This window comes from Aegilops tauschii, chromosome 3, assembly GCF_002575655.3.
Source record: "Aegilops tauschii subsp. strangulata cultivar AL8/78 chromosome 3, Aet v6.0, whole genome shotgun sequence".
In the NCBI taxonomy this organism is placed as follows: Eukaryota; Viridiplantae; Streptophyta; class Magnoliopsida; order Poales; family Poaceae; genus Aegilops; species Aegilops tauschii.
Genome location: NC_053037.3, coordinates 386,671,593 through 386,683,316, shown reverse-complemented (window position 1 = coordinate 386,683,316; position 11,724 = coordinate 386,671,593).

Here is an 11,724-nt window from a genome sequence, read left to right as displayed (position 1 = left end):
ATGCATGATTTGATATCTTTGTATTTATCTTAGAATTACCAGTTTGGTTTGGCCAACTAAATTGGTATTTCTTGCAATGGGAGAGGTGCTTAGTTTTGGGTTCAATCTTGCGGTGTCCTCGCCCAATGACATAGTAGGGGTAGCGAGGCACATATTGTATTGTTGCCATCAAGGATAAAAAGATGGGGTTTTCATCATATTGCTTGATTTTATCCCTCTACATCATGTCATCTTACTTAAGGCGTTACTCCATTCTTTATGAACTTAATACTCTAGATGCATGTTGGATAGCGGTCCAACTGTGGAGTAACAGTAGTAGATGCAGGCAGGAGTCGGTCTACTTGACACGAATGTGATGCCTATATGCATAATCATTGTCTTGGATATCATCATAACTTTGCGCTTTTCTATCAGTTGCTCGACAGTAATTTGTTCACCCACCGTATTATTTGCCTTTGAGAGAGAAGCCTCTAGTGAAACCTATGGGCCCTGGGTCTATGTTTCATCATATATTTTCATATCTATAAACCAAAAAACCTAAAAATACCTTGCTGCAATTTATTTGTTTTTATTTTGTTTTATTTTTAGTAATATTTTATATCTATCTCTATCAGTTCTCACCATTGCAATTGACCGTGAAGGGACTGACAACCCCTTTATCGTGTTGGGTGCAGGTGTTTGAATGTTTGCGCAGGTGCATAGATTTTAGACTTGCTTGTACCTCCTACTGGATTGATACATTGGTTCTCTAACTTAGGGAAATACTTATCTCTACTTTGTTGTATCACCCTTTCCTCTTCAAGGGAAAAACGAAGAATTTCTGGCGGCGTTGTCGAGGAGATCTACATCAAGCCTACCAAGTACCCACCATAAACTCTCATCTCTTGCATTACATTATTTTCCACTTGCCTCTCGTTGTCCTCTCCCCCACTTCTAAAACGATTTCAGAAAAACACAAAAATATTTACCGTGTTATTCGCCTTCTTTCGTTCGTTTTTCCGTTTGCCCTTATGTCTTACTTGGTTTGTTTGCTCGTTTGCTTGGTATAATTGTGTGTTTATGGAAAATCGGAAGCAAAGAGTTTATGGATCCTCATCCACTTGCTAATATTTTTAAAAGATCCCATTATGATGAACCAATTGCTAGTGAGTTGTGTGCACTAGATTATCTTTATGAAGTTTTGCTTGGAATTCGTGAATCTAAAAATTATGATGAAGTGTTTTATGAAGTTATTCACGATACGCTGGTACACGTCGGTGCTATCCAAACGGTTTTTAACCCCTGTCCGCGATGGCATTTGGAACCGTCGCCAAGTGAGTGTGGGAGATAGGGGGGTCCTTCCCACACGACCGAGAAACCGTCAGGGATATGCCCTCCTGGCACACACGCTCGGCAAAATGAGGTCGTGTGCGACCGGCGAGCGCTCAAATACGGAAATACGTACAGTAGAGCTAAAAAATACAATTATATAGGCGAAATTGTTTCCGGTCGCAAGTACATCCCACACAGTCAGTCCCCGCTAAACGTTTCCGTTCGTATGCACATCCCACACAGTCGCTCCAAGGAAAACGTTTCCGTTCACCGGTACATCGCACACAGTTTTTCCCGTTAAATCATTTGTGATAGCGTTGCCATTGCACACGATATTAATAATTTTATCTATTGCGTTATTGAATGCATCACACACGATCCGTAGAAGAAACTGTGTGGCAAAGGCTCTCCATCACACACAGTTTTTACGTGGTAAACGTTTGTGCAAGGTGGCCTAACGCAAACAGTTTTCAAGAGAAAGTCGTGTGTGTAGTGGAGATTGATCGCACACGTAGTGGATCCTAGAAACGTTTCTGATCTCCACGTATATCACAGATGTTTCGCTTTCACAAACAGTGTGCATTGTAATCCCTAATTAATCCCTAATTTAAAAATCACATGTTTTGAATTTGAAAGTAGGCGATCACTTATTTCATATCCAACCATATTTATTACAAATATAGGTTCAACCACGAATGCATAATTCGATGCACAGGTACATATACTGAAGAACTATAGAAGCACCAAGTAAAGAATGATGAACCACAGTTGTACTAAAGACTGTAAAGAGAGAGGCGAAAGACATTCTGGTTGCTGGAGAAGGTGAAGCGGAATGCCCATATTGTGCCCTCCTCCATGCGTAATGCGTGCACGACTCTAGGCCAACCCCTTGTGATGGCTGCCCGTCCATCCTTCACTGTCTTCATTAGAACTTCTCGATGCTCATTGTAGTCTGGATGAAATACTTTAACCTTCATTGTGTTTCCACCAATCATGTACTTTGCGAGGTAATCTTGAGTGAACTGCTTCGGGAACCACTGGGAACGAAAACGATTCAGACATTGTTGTCTAACAACTCATTATGGGCAGTAAAAAGAGAAGGCTGCAGAGTTTGTAGTTACCATCCTACAACTCACTGTTGTGTTGGATAGAGCATAAAAAAATAATTTGCTTGCCACAATTCGTATCTTTTTGCTAATAATCCTTATCAGTTTCCTTACTTGATGCTTGTTCATCAATATCTTATTGCCCCATACGCAAATAGGGTCGATGCGTGGATATTTGCCAAGGGCATATGTACCTACAAGCAACAAGTCAATATTAGAAGCTAACTAGTGTCCAGGCCTGGATCTATATGCACTACATTATGGAACGACGGGGGGAGTACAAGCCGAGGGATGAAGCTAACCTCGACGGAAAATGGTGGCCACTCACGTTGTTGTCATGCATAAGTAGTGGAAAGGCATGATAAGTACAGCAACCTTAACATCAAACAAATATAGCAAAGGTAAACAACATCATCTGCAAATGATAGCTTGAATGTGTTGGTTTCAGCATGCTGTTAAAGCAGATATAAAATGGAAGGCAATGTTACCGATAGCAGGCTTAACAACCATCAAATATTGCAATTCAAACTGGTATTGTTGAAAATGAATAGAACGTAGGTAATGCTTAAACATCACGCTGGATAAATGTGTAAAACTGAAATAAAGGGCCTGTGTTAACTACACCAGGAATAACTGGAACCAAATATAGCCGTTCAAACTGGTATTGATGTAGTCGAGCGGCACAGTTCTGACTTGCACATAATGAACAACACATTGTGAATGACTGAAATAAACAAGGCATAAATGACCAGTATAACAACCAAATATAGCCATTGAAAACTGGACAGTCTCACTGCAACCAACCTAACAAGCAAATACAGATAAACAGGGCATATGCTTGAAAACTGGACAAATGCTCACTTCAACCAACCTAACAAGCAGATAAAGATAAACAAGGCATCTTCTTGATAACTGGATGAATGCTAAAAAAGCAACCTAACAACCAAATACAGATAAATAAGGCATCTGCTTGATAACTGGACAAATGCTAAAAAAAGCAACCTAACAACCAAATACAGATAAACAAGGCATTTGCTTGATAACTGGGCAAATGCTCACTACAACCAAACTAAGAACCAAATATAGATAAACAAGGCATCTGCTCGATAACTGGAAAAATGCTCACTCCAACCAACCTAACAACCAAATACAGGTAAACAAGGCATCTACTCACTATAACAACCAAATATAGCCATTCGTGAAACTGAAGTGGACAATTCATACTTAAACATCACATAGACCTATTGAACAATACATTTTTGCATTACTGAAATAATTAAACACGGCATAGTTAAAGCACCGCACGACAAATGCTACTACAACAAAGGGTACGGGTTGGCAAGATAGAAAAGGTAAGATTTGCTGATAGAATGTTGCCTCATATTTCATGGACGGCATCCTTCTAGTTGGAAGAGCACAGACCCATGGTGCGCTCTCTGATGTCACAGAAGGGCTGTTTCACCTTGGAAGAACCTTCGTGGGTGCCCTCCTCGTGGTCGTGGTCGTGATTGATGAGATCTGACTTGGCAATTGAGGATCCCAAGCCGCCGCCGTAGAACGTGTCCTTTAGAAATGACAAAATGTGCTCGATGGCGCATAAAGCTCGCAAATCCTTGACCGCTTGGTGGAGAAGATCAACGGCAGGGCCGTCGAAGAGATCGATGGCGGTTGAACCAGAGGGGTTGGGGATGGACCACTTAACCTGTGACATGGCCCGTGTGAAGACGTCGGTGTGGACGAGCTTGATGTCGTAGCCAGCTTTCCCGAGATACAGTGATACGCTAGCCCGCTGACATGAAGCCTTTGGCATGGCAACGTAGTCAACGTCTTCGCCAGCTTCCGCGGCGACGTGTTGCTCCGGGATAGACAGGTCAGGGCGAACGGCGGCCACCTCGCCAACATCCGCCGGAGAGGCCATGATAAACCTCTTCTTGGCCGAACGCTCGTCGGGCTCCCCAGGATACGTGGTTGAGCTTAGGCTGCGACATTCTGGAGCAAGGGATGTGGATCTGGCGGGGAGGGACACCGCAGGCCTCATCTAAAAACTCAGGGGAGTGGGGCGACGGTATGGGAATCGCTGGGTAACCCGAACTTAATTATCTAAGCTAGGAGGAACGGGCAGACCAGCAGGGGTTGGCAGCGGCGCCGGCGCGGCCGCGAGCTAGGGTTCGATGGGGGAGGTGGCGGGTGGGGGACTGCGGAGGGGGGTTGGTGTTTGAGGATACGCTGCGGCTACTGAAAATTTTAGTAATGGTGGGTGGAGATGGTGGTGGACGAGGGAGGGCGACGGTTCAAATGCCTCGGCTACTGCAATTTTACTATAAGGTCGGTGCTGGAGGAGTGTGGGCGACGGTTGAAGTACGGTGGCTACTAAAATTTGGGTAAATGAATTGAGGCGGGGCGGGAGTGCCCAAGATTGCGCATGGTCCAATAACAATATGCGTGTATGATAATAAGGAAAAGTGGCATGGATCCGCCGATTTTTGCAACGCTCAAGGCAGGTAGTTTGTTTTTTATATTTCTAGCTAGCTGGTCTATCCACACGGTTAAGCCAGTACCTCCACCCTTTGCTCGCGCTTGCGCGGTCGTGGTGATTTCAGCGCACTTGCATCGCACATGGTTGAGCCAGTACCTCCACCTTAATTTGCTCGTGCTTGCGCAGGTGTGGTGATTCACATCGCACTTGTATCGCACACGGTTAAGATATTATACCCCATGTCCGTTGAGCGTCATCAGAGTCTTTGTAGCAAAAAATAACGTTAGAGAGGATCAAAAGACAGCCACACCAGCATGTGGCCCAAATATATGTGAGTGAAAAGGGTGGTCTGTGATGTTCAAAATTCCAATGCACAACTTTGACCGCGCGGGCCCACGGTTGGGCGCGTCGTTGAAGATCGATGAGAGGGGCCAGAAGTCAAGAACCACCTGGAAGTGGCGAAATATATGTACGATATTGGGGATGGTTAAAACTTTAAATACACAATGCATAACTTTGGTGGCACCTGCCTCGCAAACCCGAAAGCACCCTAACAACCACCTAGCTAGGATATATATAATGACATAATGTCATACCTAGCTAGGATGCTTGGCCCACCACCTCCCACTTCGTGTCAGCAGGGCGGATGCACGTATTGATCGATACTCTGGTCATACATGCATGTCGCCATGACCTACCATAAGACGGACCAATGAATCTATCGTTTGGTCAAATGACAGTTGTTGTTGTCGATAAACCGCTTGGGCCAATAGATTGAACCATCATAAAAATTGCATGAGAGGGACCACAAAACCAGCACCTCTTGCATGCGGCCCAAAATGATGTATGTTGGGAAGGGGTGATATGTGTTTTCAATATAGAATAATGTACAATTTAGATGTGGTGCCTACACTGGTGCGCGTCGGTCCTAAACAAGCGGTTTTTAACCCCTTTCCGCGACGACATTTGGAACCGTCGCCAAGTGAGTGTGTGTGATAGGGTGTCCTTCCCACACGACCCAGAAATCATCGGGGATAGGCCCTCCTGGGACCCAGGATGGGGCCGTGTGCGATCGGGTGAGGCATCGAAACCCAATCATTTCCGTAGGTATGTACATCCCACACGGTAATCCGAGAAAATCATTTCCGTAGGTATGTACATCCCACACGGTGAATCCCAGAAAAACATTTCCGTTCGTATGTATATCACACACAGTCAATCCAAGGAATACGTTTCCGTTCTTATGTACATCCCACACAGTCAATCTAGGGAAAACGTTTCCGTTCGTATGTACATCCCACACAGTTTTATGTATACGCTCATGTGTGAAAGGTGTAACTATCACACACGCTCTGCCTTGGTTAACTGTTTGCTTTCATTAACTACATTACACATGATTTGATGTAGAAAACTGTGTGGCACTGGGCTATCCATCACAAGCGCTTTTACTGCCAGAACCGTTTGCAAAGTTCCATGACCGTCTGTTCTCTTTTTATTTTTGCCTGTAATTTATTATTCTAATTGGAAATTTTGAAATATGTAACGTGCAATTCAAATTCTTAGCACAATGGTTCAACAATGAATCCATAAATAAAATTGCCAGTACAATATGTTTAGTAATTACAGGATTAGGCAGCAATTAACTATGATGAACCACGGTATTTAAAGGCGGTAAAGGTGAAGAGACAAGTGTAAATCATTTTGACTGCAGACGGTGTTGAAGAAGCGGAATGCCCATAATGTGCCTTCCTGCATGCCATAGGCACGAACCACTTTTGTCCAACCCCTTGTGACGATCGCCCGCCCATCCTTCACCGCCTTCAGGAGGACTTCTAGAGCATTATCATGGTAGCATGAATTATATACTTTAACCTTAGTTGCCTCCACTCCGGTCATGTAGTTTGCAAGGTAATCATCAGTAAATAGCTTCGGAAACCACTGAAAAGAGAAAAATATCAGATACTGAAGTCTAATAGAGTAACTTGTTGTGGGCAGGGGGAAAAGGCAACACATTACTTACCATCCTAAAGTTCACCGTTGTCTTCGACAAAGTGTAAATAAGGAGCTTAATTCCATTCACCCGTTTCTTTCGCCTAACAATCTTTCTTAGTTTCCTCACTTGATGCTTGTTCATGAATATCTCATTGCCCCATACGCAAAAGGGATCGAAGTGTGGATTAGTACCGCTCATATATGTACCTATAAGCAACCAGTAAATGTTAGAAGTTAAACTGAGATTGCACAAATGATGTAAAATACAACTACCTATGTTCCTAAGTACAAGTATTTTTTTGAGATTTCAATATGAACTACATACGGATGTATATAGAATTATAGATATAGTTTAGATTAGAATCTAGATTCACTCATTTTTTTCCTTATGTAGTCTATATTGGAATCTCTAAAAATACTTATATTTAGGAATAGATGGTGTATAAGACATGGGATGCAGCTAACCTCGACGGCAAACAACAGCATCGCCCATTGTAGCCCTGTGTAAGTACATGGAAAGCCAATGTTAACTACAACAGGGTTAACATCCACCAAAAATAGCAAATGGTAATAAAACAGCAGCATCTGTAGTGATATCTTCATTTCGAAAGAGTAGCACGGTAGCAAAGGGACAGATTAAAAAATGGATACAACTGTTAATTGCAACAGGCTTAACAACATCCTCATTCATGTTTTGTAAGTTTGTAGCCATTGAAATACAACTCTTTAAAAATGGATACAACTGTTAATTGAAACAGGCTTAATGGCCATTGAAACCGGTACTGATAAAAATGCAATAGGCAGAGTTAAACATCACACGGCAGGTGCTGCCAGAGCAGATAATAGCCCAGTTGTCTATAAAAAGGTAGGGAAAATAGTTAAAATGTGTTAGGCATGTTTACTACAACATGCTTAATACATCGACAGTACAAAACATAGCCATTAGTTGCAACTGGTATTGGTAAGATTGAACTGGTGGGTACATACTTGGTAAGTCCTGAGAGGTAGTTGCTGGGGCACTTCATCTTGGCCAGAGCCCGCCCAAAGTCAGCGGCGGCGAAGGCGAGCTGTTCCTCCGGGTCAAAGCATGGATCAGTGCCACTGACATGTGTACCTACAGGCAACCAGTAAATGGTAGAAGTTAAACTACAATTGCACAAATGATGTGAAATACTGTAAGACATGGGATGCAGCTAACCTCGACGGCAAACAACAGCATCGACGGTTATGACCCTGCGTAAGTACATGGACAAGCATGTTAAGTACAACAGGGTTAGCATCCACCAAAAAATAGCAAATGGACAACATCTCTAGTATATCTTCATTGCGGAGAGTAGCATGGTAGCAAATGGACAGATTAAAAAATGGGTAAAACTGTTAATTGCAACAGGCTTAACAACATCCTAAGTCATGTTTTGTAAGTTTGTAGCCATTGAAATACAACTGTTTAAAAATGGATTCAACTGTTAATTGCAACATGCTTAATAGACATTGAAACCGGTACTGATAAAAATGCAATTGGCATAGTTAAACATCACAAGGCAGGTGCTACCAGAGTAGAGAATGGCCCAGATGTCTATAAAAAGGTAGGGAAAGTAGCAAAAACGTGTTAGGCATGTTTACTAGAACAAGCTTAATACATCGACCGTACAGAACATAGCCATTAATTGCAACTGGTGTTGGTAAGATTGAACTAGTGAGTACATACTTGGTAAGTCCTGAGAGGTAGTTGCTGGGGCACTTCTTCTTTGTCGGCGTTCTGGGAACGGGGGTCCCCAGACTTGCTGGCCTGCGGCCCACGGCATGGCTGTGCTAGCAGGCCCGTACGGCCCATCTTCATCAACAAGGCATTCAAGACTCTCGCGAGGGTCCAAGCCTTGCGAGGCGGACAATTCAAAACCTCCTCAAGAGCGGTCTCACTAGGTTGGCTCGCGAGGGGCGCAGAAATCAAGGCAAGGCAAACCTCGCGAGGTTCTCATGACGTAAGCCATGACGATCAAGATCAGGCGGGCGCCAGCGCGCGCAGCATCCTTGTTTCCTCTTTGGTGCTAAGGAGGCAAGCGCAGGCGCGGAGTACCGAGGCGTCAAGCAAAGGTTTCCATATCGGTGCAACGAGACCAAGACCAGCAGGACGGCAAGACGGAGGTCACCATGGAGCCGAAGGCGGCGTCACCACCAGGGCCTTTTGCAGGCGAAGACCGCTTTTGTCAGGATAAGCTGTACTAGTTGTCCCCTTTCAAATTGGCCGTTGTTGGCTCCCTTCCCGCTCAATATTTGGGGAGAGGACCAGGGCCTATATAAGTAGAACTAGCCACCACCGTAGGGGATAACTCATTCAAAGGCATCTCATCTGATCCTTAGCCACACACCAAGCACAAGAACACCTCAACCTCAGGAGGCTGTTCTTCCCCTTGTACTATTCATCATCAGCCCAAGAGGCAATCCACCACCACCACACTGGAGTAGGGTATTACACCACAACGGTGCCCCGAACTAGTATAAATCTTGTGTCTCTTGTGTTGTGAGTTCGTTGAGTTCGTCCGCGAGATCTTAGCAAACTAGGGCGTGGATCGGTAGGGGGGAAGAACTTTGCGCGCACCCCAGAGTTCGAACCTCAAGGGTTTTGCCGGAACCCGTGATCCGACATTTGGTGCACCAGGTAGGGGTGCGCTGGAGTCTCTTCCCCACCAGTCGATCCACCGACGCTCCGCGGTTCCGATATCCGGCGACCCAAGGGCTGACGCCGACCGCTGGGCAGCCTGGCCCGCCCGGGCGGTGCCGCCTGCCTAGGAAGACCTCAACCCCGCGCTCCAGGCGGCACGGGCGCCACCTAACGCTGCTGGGTGCGGGCGGCGCGGCCAGGCACCGTCCACCCTCACTCCACGACAAGCGCGAGCCACTGCAAGGGCTGCAAGCCACGCCACAGCAACGGCATCACACACCCGGCGGGAGCAGGCGAGCATGCGGGCAGCACTCACGGTGGCACGAGAGCTACTGCGGTGCCGACTGATGGAGAGCGGCCGGGATGCGCTGCTGGAACGCGTCGCCGAGCTGCTGGACGCAGCGGCCACGGGAGCGCCGCCCTTCTGCTATCAGCTCACGCCTCAGGCGACGGCCAGGGCCCACGGCGGGCCTCGCCGCGCCCGCGTGTTCCCGGGCGCACCCGGGGCCCTCGTTGACATCAACATGACCCACGGTGGAGGCCGCCCTGCTGCGCCCGCACCACCCAATATGGGTGCGGGCACAAGCGTTGCCGCATACGGCCACATCGGAGCACCGCCCTGCCATCCTCAGGACAGCATGATAGTGCGGGCAACATGGAGCATGGGGCACTTCAGCGAGGTCTTCGAGGCAGCAGCCTCGGAGGCCTATGTGCCCCGCATGATGGACCAGGCACTACAAAAAAATACACTTCCGTGATGATACGTGTTTTTCAAAGTAGGTCACGTTTTCTGTCATGCATTTACATCCATGACAAATTTATGACAGAGTCAAGATAGTCATACATGTGCTGTCGTAGAAGTGTTCCATGACATTACCAAAATTATGATCACGGAAGTGTCCACTTCCATGACGATAAATCACGCGTCACAGAAGTGCTTTCGTCAAGGGTGACCGACACGTGGCATCCACCGTAACGTAATGCCGTTAAGCTATCGGGTCCGGTTTTGGATCCGATAACCCGTTAACAGCCCCGACCAATGGGGATTTTCCACGTGTAAAATCATCATTGGCTGGAGGAAACACGTGTCGGCTCACCGTTGGGACAGATGTCATCCACTCATTGGACCCAAAGCGCCTATGATACGTCGACACGTGGCACAGCCCAACAGAGGCCCATATAGGTTAAAAAGGCCGGCACGGTCAAAGGCCCGTAGTACTTACTCAGGTACTGTGGGCCAGCCCAATAACGGCCTGCTAAATAAAGGCCCATTTACGGCCTGAAGCCAGATCTGGCCCGTTAATTATTCGCCGAATATTTGGGCCCATTTATGGCCCGAAGCCAGATCTGGCCCGTTAATTGTTCGCCGAATATTTGGGCCCAATTACAGCCCAATGACTTTCGGCCTGTTAGAGGCCCGATGTAGACATGGGCCCATTTTAGCCCGATGTGACTTTCGGCCTGGGAATGGCCCGTGCTGCCCATGGGCCATATATGGTCCAACGGGACATCGGGCCCACTAACGGCCCGTGATAAGGTGGCAACAGTTAAGCCCAACATGACTTTGGGCCTGTTAAAGGCCTGTCGCATAATTCGGCCCGTTGATGTATGTACTAAGCTTTCGGCCTCTTAAAGGCCCATGATATCAGTGGGCCAACTAAGGCCCGAGATATGTTTCGGCCTGGTAACTGCCCTGATATAACTGGGCCCAAAAAGGCCGGTCTACATTTCAGCCTGCTGAAGGCTCGTCGACGACTAGTTAAAATTGAGGCCCAATATGCATTTCGGCCCGCTAAAGGCCCATGGTTTCATCTGGGCCGTAACAGGCGAGTACAATATTCAGTCTGTTAATGGCCCAACGCTACTTGGGCCAAACTAAGCGCTGGGTCCACAAAAGGCCCAACTAAAATATAGGCCGGTGTAAGTTGTGGGCCTCGTGCAAAGTGTGAAGGCCCCAATCATTCGGGCCCAAGAAAGATGTAGGCCAGCCCAATTGTGGCCCGCTAAACACCAGGCCCGTTAGAGGCGAATGTTTCGGCCCGGTCGACTACATCTGATTTTTTTCAGATAGCGAATGATGGAAGTAACTAGTAGGAATTAAGAACAAACCTACTCTATACAATAAAGAAATTATGGCATAGTAACTAAGAATAAACCTACACTATACAATAGAGGAT